Source organism: Pantherophis guttatus, chromosome 6 (assembly GCF_059756535.1).
Source record: "Pantherophis guttatus breed Tessera chromosome 6, ASM5975653v1, whole genome shotgun sequence".
In the NCBI taxonomy this organism is placed as follows: domain Eukaryota; kingdom Metazoa; phylum Chordata; class Lepidosauria; order Squamata; family Colubridae; genus Pantherophis; species Pantherophis guttatus.
In genome coordinates this window covers 3,786,438-3,802,500 of record NC_142068.1, presented here as the reverse complement: position 1 = coordinate 3,802,500, position 16,063 = coordinate 3,786,438, and positions in this window count along the sequence as shown.

Sequence of the window (16,063 nt, the reverse complement as noted above, 5' to 3'; positions counted from 1 at the left end):
ACCTCTGATGGAGATAGAGATTGTATATATTTTCTTTTTATTCTGGAAAAAATTCAATGAAGTATTTAAAAAAAAAAACAACTATTAAAAATAGATTAAATAATTTGGGCTCAAAAAAACAAAACCAAATTCAAGACATCCAATTTATCTAAAAACATTTAAAACCCAATTTAAATTTGGATGCCCAAATCCCCCCCCCCAAAAAAACCCCACTTAGCTAACTCTGTTAGTTTCCTTTGCTTGGGGTTGAATGGGGGCAGAAGAGGGGTGTGTGTGGAGGGGGGTTTAACCTAGATAGGGGTAACCCCCTTTCCCTGGGGCACCCCCATTGTGCAAAATGGGGGTGCCTGGTTATTTACGGGACCGCCTGCTACCACCAATAGCCTCCCACCGGCTAGTACGCTCTCATAGAGAGGGGCTCCTCCGGGTGCCGTCGGCCAAACAATGTCAACTGGCTGCCCCCAGGGGGAGAGCCTTCTCTGGGGGGGCATCTACGATCTGGAACGAGCTCCCCCACCCCGGAGATACAGAGGATCCCGGATCTGCGCACCTTCCATCGCGCTCAAGACTTTCTTATTTCATCAAGCTGGCCTGATCTAAGTCTTTCCCCCTTTTAAATGGAAATTTTAAATTTGGTTTTAAATTATTGGGGTTTTAAATTTGTTCAGCCAAATTATTGAATGCGTTTTAGTTTATTTTAAATTTGGTATCGATATGTTTTATTCTATGGCTGTTCGCCGCCCTGAGTCCTTCAGGAGTAGGGCGGTATACAAATTCAAATAAATAAAATAAAATAAAATAAAATGCCTGTGACCTGGTTTGGGAGGTTGTGTGAATGCAGCTGGACTGACCAAACTGGTTTTGCTTTGGAAGAGATGATGCTCCTTCTCTCCCTGTCTCTCTCTCTCGCTCTCTCTCTCTCTCTGCCCTTGGGGAAAGGCGGACCCTTGTCCATGACGCAACTATGCAGGAATTTCCATCCCTTAACCAGGTTATATTCCGTCCACCTGGATGAATTGGGGCTACCTGGGCGCCCGCAGGATTTACACAGTGGTGGGATTCAAGTAATTTATCTCGGAGATACGGAGGATCCCGGATCTGCGCACTTTCCACCGTGCTCTTAAGACCCTCTTATTCCAGCAAGCCGGCCTGGCCTAATTTTCTCCCCTTTCTTTTTAATTTTTTAAACTGAAATTTTAATTTGTTTTAAATTATTGGGATTTTAATTGTCTTGGGCTAAATTATTTAATTTGGTTTTAAATTGTTTCTAACTTTTGTATTTATGTATTTTATTCTGTGCCTGTTCACCGCCCTGAGTCCTTCGGGAGTAGGGCGGTATATAAATTTAATAAAAAACAAACAAACAAACAAACAAAAAAAACAACTGGTTCTCTGCCCTAATGATTTCTTCCAAAAACCAGTTTGCCAAAATTGCTCTGAAAATTTAACAACCGGTTCTCCCAAAGTGGTGCGAACCGGCTGAATCCCACCACTGGATTCACACCCGCGGCAGCTGCATTCGCACAACTCCCAAAGTAAGGGGTTAAAAAGGAAACCTGGTTCTCTGCACCCTTTTGCTGGGTGTTTTCGCTCACCCACCCACCCCCTTTAAATCTTTATTTGAAAAGTTTATTTCCCTGGTCGGGGTAGATGTGGGTTTAAAAGTGGCTTGTGGAACTCTGGAGAGAAAGATTTGGAGGAAATCCTCCCGTTCGAAAGAACGAAAAAAAACAGGGATCTCTTAGGGCAGTGTTTCTCAACCTTGGTAGCTTGAAGATGGGTGGACTTCAACTCCCAGAATCCCCCAGCCAGCGCTGCTGGCTGGGGGATTCTGGGAGTTGAAGTCCACCCATCTTCAAGCTTCCAAGGTTGAGAAACACTGTCTTAGGGAATCTGGGTGACTCATCCAGGATCTTGTGATTAAGGAAAATATAGGGTTTTTTTTTTTGCAATCGATACATAGATGTAGTAAAGTAGTAGTAAGTTGCTCAGCAGGTGGCTAGAGATGTTGGCAGGCTACAGGGAGTCCTCGAAGCCCAAAATTTCCACTGCTAAGCAAAACAGTTGTGAGTTTTGCCCCATTGTTGCCACACGCATTGTTAAGTAAACCATTGCAGTTTGTTAAGTTAGTTAACATGGTTAACGGAATAACAATAACAGAGTTGGAAGGGACCTTGGAGGTCTTCTAGTCCAACCCCCTGCTCAAGCAGGAAACCCTAAAACAGAGGCCTTCAAACTTGACAGCTTTAAGACTTGTGGACTTCAACTCCCAGAATTCTCCAGCCAGCTATGCTCTATGTCAGAGGCCTTCAAACATGGCAGCTTGAAGACTTGTGGACTTCAACTCCCAGAATTCTATGGGAGTTATGCTGGCTGGAGAATTCTGGGAGTTGAAGTCCACAAGTCTTAAAGCTGCCAAGTTTGAAGGCCTCTGCCCTAAAACATTTCAGACAAATGGTTGTTAAGTGAATCTGGCTTCCACGTTGACTTGACTTGTCAGAAAGTCGCAAAAGGTAGATCTCGTGACCTCCGGACACCGCAACCGTCATAAATACATGCCAGCTGTCAAGAACCTTGTAAGAAGAACTTATAAAATTTGTACAACTGAGTTAGAAATATTGCACAGGAAGCCATACGTTAACCGAGCCTCCCACAAAGTTACTGATCAACAGTCTCAAAATCCTTTAAACTCTCAACAAAAATGAGAATTATTTCATGTTTCTGTCTGGAAACCGCTTCTGGGCTTTGTGCTTGAGGTGGGGAAAAAAAATGAAACTTTGGGTTTTACGGATTAGATAGATCTGTTGTTATAGAAATGGCTAGTTTAAACTATTATGTAAAAATAAAAAGTTTTGGTTGGATGTTGAAACCTAATTCTACTGCATCAAAGGAAGTCGGAAGTCAATGCCTTTTCTTTCTTTTTTCCATATTTTTCTCTTTCTCCTCCCTTTCCCTATTTCTCTCCTTTTTGCTTTTGGGGTTTTTTGTTGTATGTTATATCATTAATAAAATTGTTTTAAACAGAAAAAAATAAAAGAAATAAAAAGAATTAAACACTTATCGGTATTTCATGTTTCTATCTGGAAACCATTTCTGGACTTTGTGCTTGAGGTGGAAAAAAAATGAAACTGTGATTTTGGGTTTTACCGATTAGATAGATGTGTCATTATAGAAATGGCTACTTTAAACTATGACGTCAAAGTAAAAAGTTGAGGTTGAAGGTTATGCCTTATTCTACTCCACCAACAGGAGTCAAAAGTCAATGCCCTTTCTTTCTTTTTTCCCCTTTTCCCTCCACTTTTCCCTTCCCTTTTTCCTCCCCTATTTTTCCTACTATTTTCTTTTGCAGGGTTTTATTTTTGGGTATGTTATTATATCATCAATTAATAAAATTGTTATAAACAGGGTAAAAAAATAAAAGGATAAAACCTTTATTTACAGATTGTAAACACGAACAAGCAAAGACACAAAAATTCAATCAACACAACGCAATCGAAATGATAACGCTCACAATTCAATCAAAAAGATTCAACCCACCTCCCTTGATTTAATCAACACCCCCTCCTTCAAGCCTTCATGGACTTCACGGCCCACCCCCAAGGACTCGTCCCCCTATAAAACAATCTCTCTGTACCCCGTTTTCTCTGTGGCTGCCTTGCTTTGGGGAATAAATCAACTTCCTTTCCTCACAATTGTCCGGATGTCATTTTGATTTAGCCTTGCACCAGTGGTGGGTTTCAAATTTTCTTTACTACCGGTTCTGTGGGTGTGGCTTGGTGGGCGTGGCATGGCTTGGTGGGCATGGCAAGGGAAGGATACTGTAAAATCTCCATTCCCTCCCCACTCCAGGGGAAGGATGCTGCAAAATCCCCATTTCTTCCTGATCAGCTGAGACTTGGGAGGCAGAGAATAGACGGGGACAGGGCCAGTCAGAACTTTTAGTACCGGTTCTGTGGGTGTGGCTTGGTGGGCGTGGCTTGGTGGGCATGGCAAGGGAAGGATACTGTAAAATCTCCATTCCCTCCCCACTCCAGGGGACGGTTACTGCAAAATCCCCATTTCCTCCCCATCAGCTGGGACTCAGGAGGCAGAGAATAGATGGGGGCGGGCCCAGTCAGAATTTTTACTACCGGTTCTCCGAACTACTCAAAATTTCCACTACCGGTTCTCCAGAACTGGTCAGAACCTGCTGAAACCCACCTCTGCCTTGCACCATCCCAACTCAAATTGGAACCCCAAAATTATTCTTCCCCGCCCATCCAAATTTTGATCGTGTGACCAGGAGAATGTTGCAATGCAGGGGTGAAATTCTACTGGTTCGGGCCGGTTCACCCGAATCGGTAGTAAAAAGATGCTACCGTTTTGCTGAACCGGTAATAAAAAAATGCTTTAAAAAGCTTCTTAAAAAAAGTTCCAACGATTGCGCAGGAAATCCAAAAGTGTGCATTTTGTGCAGACTGTGCATTTGTGTGCATCACGCATCTGGCATGCACCACGCATGCAAACGTGCAGAGTCACCTTTTTTCAGTGCCGTCATAACTTGGAACGGTCACTAAATGAATGGCTGTAAGTAAAGGATTATCTGTATTGGAGCTGCAAGAAGGAATGACTTCAGAAGAGATGTTTAAGCACATTATAAGTAGATGTATATGAAGTAAGAATTTCATTATAAATAAGTAATTACTAATATTTTAATTATGGTTTAGGTTATAGATTAGTTTATTGGATTTATATACCGCCCTACTCCCGAAGGACTCAGGGCGGTGAACAGCCACAAGATAAAAAACACATAAATACAAATTTTAAAAACAGAAGAAAACCGAATTAAACAATTCGGCCGAAGACAGATTTAAAACACCCCCAATAAATTAAAAACGAATTAAAATTTGCATTTTAAAAAGGAAAAAAAGGGAAAAATTAGGCCAGGCCAGGTTGTTAGTATTAATATTGTTCTCGTTATAGGCTCATTAATACTTTGCATGAACAAATGGATCTAGACAATACACTCTTCATTAAGCGTCATGTGTTTGAAAAAAAGAAGAAAAAGTATAATTTAATTTAATTTAATTTAATTTAATTAATTAAATTTCTATGCCGCCCCTCTCCGAAGACTCATAAATAAACTGATTAAAAAAAAAGAAAAGAAAAAAATGTTTCGGTGTTTGGGTTTTGTCGATAATTGTCAATTGTGTATGTTATGTAAGATGTGCCTCATAATTTGTGGTTTCTTTTTCGCAAGAGCAGGTATGAAGTTACTGCAGGAAAACAAAACCAGGTCAAAAATTGGCAATCCCCGAGGTTTTTTCCTTTGTCCTCGAAGGTATCAAATTTGTCTTGAGGCCTAGAAACTTGCATTTCAGGTAAGCGACCCCCCCCCAGAGGAATGCGATTGTGCACTATTATGCCAAGCTGCAGTGCAAGGAAGTGGCTCAGGCTTTCCGGCTGTAACTTCTGAGCCACGATTCTGCAAACAGCATCCCTCTCGATAGCAAAACTTTTAAGAAAGACAAAAAAAAAACCCCAAAACCAACGCCTGATTTTATGCTCTGCAGAACAAAACGGTAAAATAAATATAACTGGCCCTGAATAAATATGTCCGTGAATAAATAGATGGGGAAGGGGGGTGGAAATCACCCCCCCCCCGGTGTGGAGCCAAACGTAACCTCAGAATTGTGGAAAGAAACACACCCTCCAGATGTTAAAAATGGCACGGTTTTTAAAATGACAAATTTAAATGCTTGACAAATGTCTCGGCTAGAAGTTCCGTGTTGGGGAACAGTTGCTGTCTCATCGCCATAAGCTTAAATGTCACAAGCATTATGCCTTTGAATGTGGAGGGGACGCAAGCCATGGTTTAAAAATTAAATTTAAAAAAAAAAATGACCATGAACAGACGTTTCCTTGTTTTTTTAATGCATGTCAGTCTATCAGCCTAAACCAATGTTGAAATCCATTTTTTTTTTACTACTGGTTCTGTGGCGTGGCGGGCATAATATGGCTTGGCGGGTGTGGCTTGGTGGGCGTGGCAAGGGAAGGATACTGCAAAATCCCCATTCCCTCCCCACTCCAGGGGGAAGGATATTGCAAAATCCCCATTCGCTCCCCACTCCTGAGGGAAGGATACTGCAAAATCCCCATTCCCTCCCCACTCCAGCGGGAAGGATATTGCAAAATCCCCATTCCCACCCCACTCCAGGGGGAAGGATATTGCAAAATCTCCATTCCCACTCCACTCCAGGGGAAGGATATTGCAAAATCTCCATTCCCACTCCACTCCAGGGGGAAGGATATTGCAAAATCCCCATTCCCACCCCACTCCAGGGGAAGGATACTGCAAAATCCCCATTCCCACCCCACTCCTGGGGAAAGGATACTGCAAAATCCCCATTCCCTCCCCACTCCAGGGGGAAGGATATTGCAAAATCCCCATTCCCACCTCACTCCAGGGGGAAGGATACTGCAAAATCCCCATTCCCTCCCCACTCCAGGGGGAAGGATATTGCAAAATCCACATTCCCACTCCACTCCAGGATCAGGATACTGCAAAATCCCCATTCCCTCCCCACTCCTGAGGGAAGGATATTGCAAAATCCCTGGTTTTGTGGCTCTCACTGTTTTCTTTTCTGTGGGAAAGGGGTCCAAATGCCCCTTTTAAATGTTTAAGGTTGCAGATCCCTGAACTAGCCAGGCCCAGTTCCTGCAACCGTTCTTTGTATGTTTTATCTTCCAGTCCCCTAATCCTCTTGGTTGCTCTTCTCTACACTCTTTCTAGGGTCTCCACATCTTTTTCACATTGTGACGACCGAAACTGAGTGCAATATTCCAAGTGTGGCCTTATAAAGTGGTATTAACACTTTGCATGATCTTGATTCTCTCCCTCTGTTGATGCAGCCTAGGATTGCATTGACTTTTTGGGCAGCTGCCGCTCACGGCTGACTCAGATTTAAGTGATTTTCCACTAGGACTCCAAGATCCCTCTCCCAGTTGCTACTATTGAGCCAGGTGCCACCTATAGACCTTGCTCAATATTAGATTGAACTGGGATGTAGTTTCCTTAACCCTTAATTTAGCTTTAATGTGTTTCTTTTTACAGCTTTAGTACGGTTTTATAAACAGCTGAAGTTTAACCTTTGTTCGAGAGCCACCCAAATTGCCAGCTATATAAAGGTTTTAAACAAATGAATGGATAAGAGTCCTTATGTTTTGTATAGGACGGTTTCCAGTTCACCAACTAACTGTAAACATTGTCAGGAATCCACAGCCTTGGCAAAAGGTTATTCCATTTATTATGCCGCATTTCTTGGCGTCAAGTGACTGTAAAACATAACCGCTTGTGAAAAGTAATTGTACAGGTCGTCCTTGATTTATGATCACAATTGAGCCCCAAGTGTATGTTGCTAAGTGAAACATTTGTGCAGTGAGTTTCTCCCCATTTTACGACCTTCCTTGCCGCAGTTGTTAAAGTGAATTCACTGCAGTTGATAAGTTAGTAACCTGGTCGTTAAACAAATCTGGCTTCCCCCATGGACTTGGCTCGTCAGAAGGTCGCAAAAGGGGATTACGTTGACCCCGGGACGCGTCATAAGTATGAAGCAATTGCCATGCCTCCAACTTTTGATCACATGATGCTGCCATGGTCGTAAGTGTGAAAAATTGGTCCCAAGTCACTTTTTTCGGTGTCGTCGTAACTTCGAACCGTCACTAAATGAACTGTTGTAAGTCGAGGACTACCTAGATTTCACGTTTAAGTAATACAGGTAGTCCTCAACTTGCAACGGTTTGTTTAGCGAGTGTTCAAAGTTACGACGGCACTGAAAAAGTGACTTAGGACCATTTTTCACACTTACGACCCATGCACAATCATGTGCTCAAAATTCTGACACTTGGCAACTGACTCATATTTATTTATTTATTTATTTATTTATTAATCAAATTTCTATACCGCCCTACTCCCGAAGGACTCAGGGCGGTGAACAGCCAAGATAAAATACAGACAATACAAATATTAAAAATCCCTTAAAATTATTAAATATTTCGGCCGAAACACAGATTAAAACACCCAATTTATAAAATCACGAATTAAAAAATTTAAAATTTAAGAATTTAAAAGAGGGGAGTTAGGCCAGGCCAGCTTGTTGAAATAGAAAAGTTTTGAGAGCACGGCGAAACGTGCGCAGGTCCGGGATCTTCCGTATCTCTGGGGGGAGCTCGTTCCAGATGGTAGGTGCCCCCACAGAGAAGGCTCTCCCCCTGGGGGCCGCCAGTCGACACTGTTTGGCCGACGGCACCCTGAGGAGCCCCTCTCTATGGGAGCGTACTGGTCGGTGAGAGGCTATTGGTAGCAGAAGGCGGTCTCGTAGATACCCCGGTCCGATGCCATGGAGCGCTCTAAAGGTGGTAACCAAAACCTTGAAGCGCACCCGGAAGACCACCGGGAGCCAGTGCAGCTCGCGCAGGAGGGGGGTCACATGGGAGCACCACGTCGCTCCCATAACCACCCGCGCGGCCGCATTCTGGACCAGCTGGAGCCTCCGGGTGCTCCTCAAGGGGAGCCCCATGTAGAGAGCATTGCAGTAGTCCAAGCGGGAAGTGACAAGAGCATGAGTGACCGTATTTAACGAGTCCCGATCCAGAAAGGGACGCAACTGGCGAATCAGGCGGACCTGATAAAAAGTCCCCCTGGCCACGGCCGTCATATGCTCTTCTAAAGACAGCCGTGAGTCCAGGAGGACACCCAAGTTGCGAGCCCTCTCCGTGGGGGGCAATGACTCGGCCCCAATAGTCAGTGATGGCGTCAACTGACTATATCGGGATGTCGGAAACCACAGCCACTCGGTCTTGGATGGGTTGAGCCTGAGTCTGTTTCTCCCCATCCAGATCCGCACGGCCTCCAGGCACCGGGACATCACTTCAAGGGCATCATTGGGGTGGTCCGGGGTGGAGATGTACAGCTGAGTATCGTCAGCGTACTGGTGGTACTTTACCCCGAAACCACGGATGATCTCACCCAGCGGCTTCACATAAATGTTGAACAGAAGGGGCGAGAGGACCGACCCTTGTGGCACCCCACATACAAGGGGCCTCGGGGTCGACCTCTGCCCCCCTGTCAACACAGACTGCGACCGGTCAGAGAGAAAGGAGGAGAACCACCGTAAGACGGTGCCCCCCACCCCTAACTCCTCTAGCCGGTGCAGCATGATACCATGGTCGATGGTATCAAAAGCCGCTGAGAGGTCTAATAGGACCAGGACAGAGGAACAACCCCTGTCCCGAGCCCTCCAGAGATCATCAACCAACGCGACCAATGCCGTTTCCGTGCTGTACCCAGGCCTGAAGCCCGACTGGAACGGATCCAGATACGACGATTCATCCAGGTACTGGGGGAGCTGTCGCGCTACCACACTCTCAACAACCTTCGCAATGAAGCGAAGGTTGGAGACTGGACGATAATTTGCCAACACTGCCGGGTCCAGGGAAGGTTTCTTGAGGAGAGGCCTCACCACCGCCTCTTTCAAGGCGGCAGGGAAGACACCCTCACTCAAGGAAGCATTTATAATCCCCTGGAGCCAGCCTTGTGTAACCTCCCGAGAGGCCAGCACCAACCAGGAGGGACACGGGTCCAGTAAACATGTGGCTGCGCTCAGTCTGCCCAGTATCCTGTCCACGTCTTCGGGCGTCACAGAATCAAACTCTTCCCAGATAATACTCACAAGACCTGCCTCTGTCCTCCCCGCTGAATCTACCCAGTCAGAGTCCAGATGTTCCCGAATCTGAGCGATTTTGTCATACAGATACTGTACAAAATCCTCGGCTCTACCCTCCAAGGGGTCCTCCCGCGCTTCCTGGTGGAGCAGGGAGCGGGTCACCCTAAACAGGGCAGCCGGGCAATTATCTGATGACGCAATAAGAGTGGCAAAATAGTTATACTTCGCCACTTTTATCGCCACCAGGTAGGTCCTAATATGAGACCTTACCAGTGTTCGGTCAGATTCAGAATGGCTGGCCCTCCAACCACTCTCCAGGCGTCTTTTCCGGCGCTTCATCTCCCTCAGCTCCTCGGTGAACCAAGGAGCCAGGCGAGATCGACGCCGGGTCAGAGGCCGCAAAGGCACGACCCAATCCAAAGCTCCAGCGGCCGCCCTATCCCAGGCGGCCACCAGCTCCTCAGTCGAGCCGTGTGCCAGAGCCTCAGGAAATGGCCCAAGCTCCGTCTGGAACCTATCAGGATCCATCAGGCGCCTGGGGCGGTACCACCTCAGTGGTTCCGCCTCCCTGCGGCGGGGTGCGGCGGTTCGAAGGTCAAAGCGAAGGAGGGAGTGATCTGACCATGACAAGGGCTCGATCACTATATCCCCTATCTCAAGATCACTCAACCACTGACCAGAGACAAAAACCAGGTCTAGCGTGTTTCCCCCCGTGTGAGTAGGGCCATGAACTAACTGGGTCAGGTCCATGGCCGTCATGGAAGCCATGAACTCCCGAGCCACCTCAGACGCCTCACCGACGGATGGCAGGTTAAAATCCCCCATGACCATAAGCCTGGGGGTGTCAACCGCCACCGCGGCTATAACGTTGAGCAGCTCGGGCAGGGCTGCCGTCACGTGGCAGGGAGCCAGGTACGTAACCAGCACACCCATCTGCACCCCATGACCCCACTTCACAAGGAGGGACTCACAACCAGCCGTCTGAGGAACAGTGACCTCCCTCGGACCAAGACCTTCTCTAATGACAACCGCCACCCCCCCGCCCCTCCCCTGTGTCCTCGGCTGATGGAATGCGCGGAAATCGGGTGGGCACATCTCAACGAGGGGAACCCCCCCCTCCTGGCCCAACCAGGTCTCCGTAATACCCGCCAGGTCCGCTCCCCCCTCCTGAACAAGATCACAAATGAGGGGGGTTTTATTTACCACGGACCGGGCGTTGCACAGCATCAGCCGAAGGCCCAGGGCCTGAGGGTCTGTGCAACCTGGGGAACGAGAGGAGCATTGGAGGCCGGAGCGCGCCACCGCTTGGAGCCAGCGGGCGCGTGCTCCCACAACCTGATGTGGCCCCCTGCTCCCGCCATATCTGCCCCTCCCACCCACAGTACTGATGTAATGACCATCCATAACACAACATAACACATATGACGTATGCAGCGTCCTGGGGTTGCGTGATTCCCTTTTGCGACCTCCTGACAAGCAAAGTCCACGGGGAAACTCGATTCACATTACCGTTGTGTTACCAACTTCAAAAATTCCAGTGATTCGCTTAACAGCTGGGCAAGGAATGGTTGTAAAACGAGGCAAAATTTGCTTAACCAATGTCTCGCTTAGCAACCAAAACTGGGGGCTCAATTGTGGTCGTTAAGTCCAGGACTATATCTTGAGCATCCGAAGTTGTCACACTATTGTTGAATTCTGGGGAGAAAATTCCCACACCATCCCTATCTTTAAAAAAATGGAGAAGAAAATCACGCGTACTAAAACAGTCACTTAACTTTATCGATTACAGACCTATTTGAAAAAAACCGCCTGGGAACGGCTTAATCTCTTCTCATCACAAATGCAAACTCACACCAGGATACAAAGCTTTCCCCATGCACTCTGGTACACCGTGAAATATATTTCTTTCACGCCGAATTAAGTCTTAGATTTCCTTGCAACGTTTCCAAGTTTAATTGTCGTGAGGGTTTCATTTAATTTTTTTTTGAAGGTCAGGGTTCGCTTAAGGATAGACTTAAAACATGTTCGATAGATTTTTGTGTTGTTTTTTTTGGTTATCTAATTCAGCATTTAAAAAAAAAAAAGACTCAGCAGCGCGGCTCCTTGGATCGATGTACTCGGTAAAAGCAAATAAGCGACTTGAGGGCGCGCAATCGATCAATCCGCGGTGACGGACAGAACAATGCTTTTTTCCATTTTAGCTGACGAGACTCGGAATGATGGATGATCACAATCTTACTTCGACTCACGCAGAGGCCAACCCCAAAGAGGAGATTGTAGATGCCTTTTGGGTCCGACATGCTTTCGTTAACCTGATTTATTGAATGAAATACAAGTAGTTGGTGGGATTCGTAAAATGGACCAAGGGTATGCTGAGCGAGGTGCCAGAATTGGGTTCCCACAGCGACACTCACACCTCAATCCAGGGAGTCCTCGAGTTATGACCACAGTTGAGCCCAGAATTTATGTTACTAAGTGAAACATTTACGAATGTAAATGTTCTAGTCTATTCTCTGACTAGAATAGGAATAGGAGTAAAACAAAAGTAGGGTAGGGTAGACTAGACTAAAATAGAATAGAATAGAAAATGAAAAGAATAGAATAGAATAATAGAGGAGAGGAGACTAGGAAAGGAGAGGAGAGGAGAGGAGAGGAGAGGAGAGGAGAGGAGAGGAGAGGAGAGGAGAGAAGAGAAGAGAAGAGAAGAGAAGAGAAGAGAAGAGAAGAGAAGAGAAGAGAAGAGAAGAGAAGAGAAGAGAAGAGAAGAGAAGAGAAGAGAAGAGGAGTGGGGAAGGGGAGGAGGAGGAGGAAGACTGTAAGATATGTGATGCTCTCTGAGCCTGGTTGATTTCTTGCAGGCATTTCATGACCTAACTGGATAAATCATCAGTGCTACAAGGAAGGAGGAGGACAAGAAGATAAGAGTAGAGTAGAGTAGAGTAGAGTAGAGTAGAGTAGAGTAGAGGAGAGGAGAGGAGAGGAGAGGAGAGGAGAGGAGAGGAGAGTAGAAGAGAAGATAATAGAGAAAAGAGAGTAGAAGAGAAGATAATAGAGTAGAGTAGAAGAGAAGAGAAGAAAAGAAAAGAGAATACAGTAGAGTAGCATAGAAGAGAAGAGGAGAAGAGAAAAGAATACAATAGAGTAGAAGATAAGATAATACAATAGAATAGAGTAGAGTAGAAGAGAGTAGAAGAGAATAGAGGAGAGGAGAGGAGAGGAAAGGAGAGGAGAAGAAAAGAGAAGAAAGAGAAGAAAGAGAAGAGAATACAGTAGAGTAGAAGATAAGATAATATAGTAGAGGAGAGGAGAAGAGAAGAGAAGAAAAGAGAATACAGTAGAGTAGCATAGAAGAGAAGAGGAGAAGAGAAAAGAAGAGAATACAATAGAGTAGAAGATAAGATAATACAATAGAATAGAGTAGAGTAGAAGAGAGTAGAAGAGAATAGAGGAGAGGAGAGGAGAGGAAAGGAGAGGAAGAGAAGAGAAGAGAAGAGAATACAGTAGAGTAGAGGAAAAGAGAGGAGAAGAGAAGAGAGGAGAGGAGAAGAGAAGAGAGGACAGGAGGAGAAGAGAAGAGAATAGAGTAGAGTAGAGTAAAGAGAAGATAATAGAGGAGAGGAGAGTAGAAGAGAATAAGGAGGGGAGGGGAGGGGAGGGGAGGGGAGGAAAGGAGAGGAGAGGAGTGGAGAGAAGGGAAGGGAAGGGAAGAGAATTCTTTATTGGCCAAGATTGGACACACCAGGAATTTGTGTAGAAGCTCTCAGTGTACCTGCAAAACAACACAGTAATAAATATGAGTCAGTTGCCAAGTATCCAAATTTTGATCACGTGACCACGGGGATCCTGCAACAGTTGTAAGTATGAAAAATGGTTATAAGTCACTTTTTTCAGGGCCGTTGTAACTTCAAATGGTCACTAGATGAACTGTTATAAATTGAGGATTACCTGTAGGGTGATTTTATCCCCCAATAACTCCTGTATTAATCATTGTAGGTCAGCCTAGGGAACTCCGGCTGCCCTGTTAACCTTTTAGCTTTTGAATTTTCATCCGGTTAATTTGGATTTGTAACCTGTTTTTAATCCGGTTTTTCAGCCATGCTCCTATTCATGTATTTATATGATTTTATTACCTTGTGGTAAACCGCCGTAGCGTCACTTAAGTGATTTAATAAATAATCAGAACTGCAAATATCCAGGTCGCCCCTAGAGGGCAGCAAAAAACATTCTTTTTGCATTGCATTTCTGCCACCTATTGGCCGCCCTTAGTTTTGCAGGCAGATCTGGTAAACCGTACCAGAGGAAACAGAAAAGGCCTTGTATTCCTGCTTAATAATAAACCAGGATTTGGCCCCGTCTGCTCATCAACCAAGCCCTAATTCCATTACAATGATTTGAAATTGTTGATTGCACATGAGGAACAAAGAATATTCCACTCTGGGAGTTGGTTATTGATTTATTTCATGACAAATACTTTTATGGCACGTTAGTTTGATTTCTTGTAAGCCGAATGGTCAACAATATGTGCCATACCCAGAACAATAAATAATAGTGATTGCAACTTAATAATGCAGTAAAAAATAAAAAAAGATCACAGTCCCAGGAGGGCGGACCCCATCCAGAAAAGCTGCCTTAGAATCAAAGTTGAATCAGATTAACAGATTAACAGAGTTGGAAAGTACCTGGGACCTCAGAAGGTCATCAACCCCAACCCCAACCCTTTCCCCCCTCCTCCCCCCCCTCCAGCACACTGTAGGATTCATGACATCAGCAACTTTTAAGACATGTGGATTACTTTGGCTGGAGAATTCTGGAAGTTTACAAGTCTTACAATGACCAAGTTTGGATAGTCCTGAAACGATACCATCCTCCATAGCAGAATAACAGAGTTGGGAAGGGTCCTTTGGAGGTCTTCTAGTCCAACCCCGGGCTCAAGCAGGAGTCCTTATACCAGTGATGGCTAATCTTTTTCTCTTCGTGTGACAGAAATGACCGTGCGGGCACGTGCCGGCATCCATAATGCAATGTGCGTCCCCCTGCATGCATGCACGACTCTCCCGGCCCTCCACATATGCGCACGTGACCCCCCCACGACCCCCCGTGCATGCGCACAAGGGGTGGGATTCAAAAATTTTCGCAACCTGTACCACGGCAGGAGGGGGACATTTTCGTCCTCCCCAGGCTCCGGAGGCTTTTCCCAAGCCTCCATGAGGGCGAAAACAGACTCTCCCAGGCTCCAGAGACCGGAAACAGGCCCGTTTCCACACTTCTGGAACGCGCGCTTTGCACCGCCCTGTGCTCCCCCCACCCCTCGTGCATGCGCCAGCAACCCCGCCCCCTGCACAAGCAACCCTGCGCATGGATGCACCTCTCCCACAGGCGCTCTGCCCCCTGCGCATCCTGAAAATCAGCTGGCCGGTGGGAGGCACGCACATGCGCAGTGGAGCTGAGCCGGGCGACAGCTCGTGTGCCCGCACAGAGCGCTCTACATGCCAGCTGTGACACGCGTGCCATAGGTTCGCCGTCACGGCCCTCCAGCATTTCAGACAAATGGCTGTCCAATCTCTTCTTAAAGCAATTCCTAAAACAATTGAGCCCCAAATTTCTGTTGCTGAGGCATTGAACTGAGCGTGAGTTTTGCCCCATTTTAGGACCTTTCCTGCCACAGTTTGTTAAGCGAATCGTTGCCATGGTTCAGTTAGCAACACGGTTGTTAAGTGAATCTGGCTTCCCCGGGGACTCTGCTTTTCAGAACGTCACAAAAGGGAGATCCCACGACCCCGGGGACATCACAACCGTCATAAATATGAGCCAGTTATACCCAGCGCCCTAATTTTGATCACGTGGTTGTAAGCGTGGAAAAACGGTTATAATTCCCTTTTTTTTAGCGTCCTTGTGACTTCAGGTGGTCGTTAAACGAACTATTTTAAGTCCTTTATCATAGAAAAAAATGCTTTGAAAAGCCTCTGACGATCCCAGCTGAGCCGCGCGATCATCAAAGGCTTTTTTTTTTTACTTTTAAAAGCATTTTTTTGTCGGAAGAGGTTGTAGAAAAAAAATGCTTTAAAAAGCCTCTGACGATCAGGCAGCTCAGCTGGGATCGTCAGAGGCTTTTAAAGGCATTTTTTTTCCTACAACCTCTTCGGCTGAAGAGGTTGTAGAAAAAATGCTTTTAAAAGTAAAAAAAAAAAAAAAGCCTCTGATGATCGCGTGGCTCAGCTGGGCACGGGTGGGGGGGCTCCGGGGATTTTTGCTACCGGTTCTCCGAACCATCCGCCGCTATCGCTACCGGATCAGGCGATCCGGTCCGAACCGGGAGCATTTCACCCCTGTGTCAAGGGTACATCCTTTTTCAGCAGAGG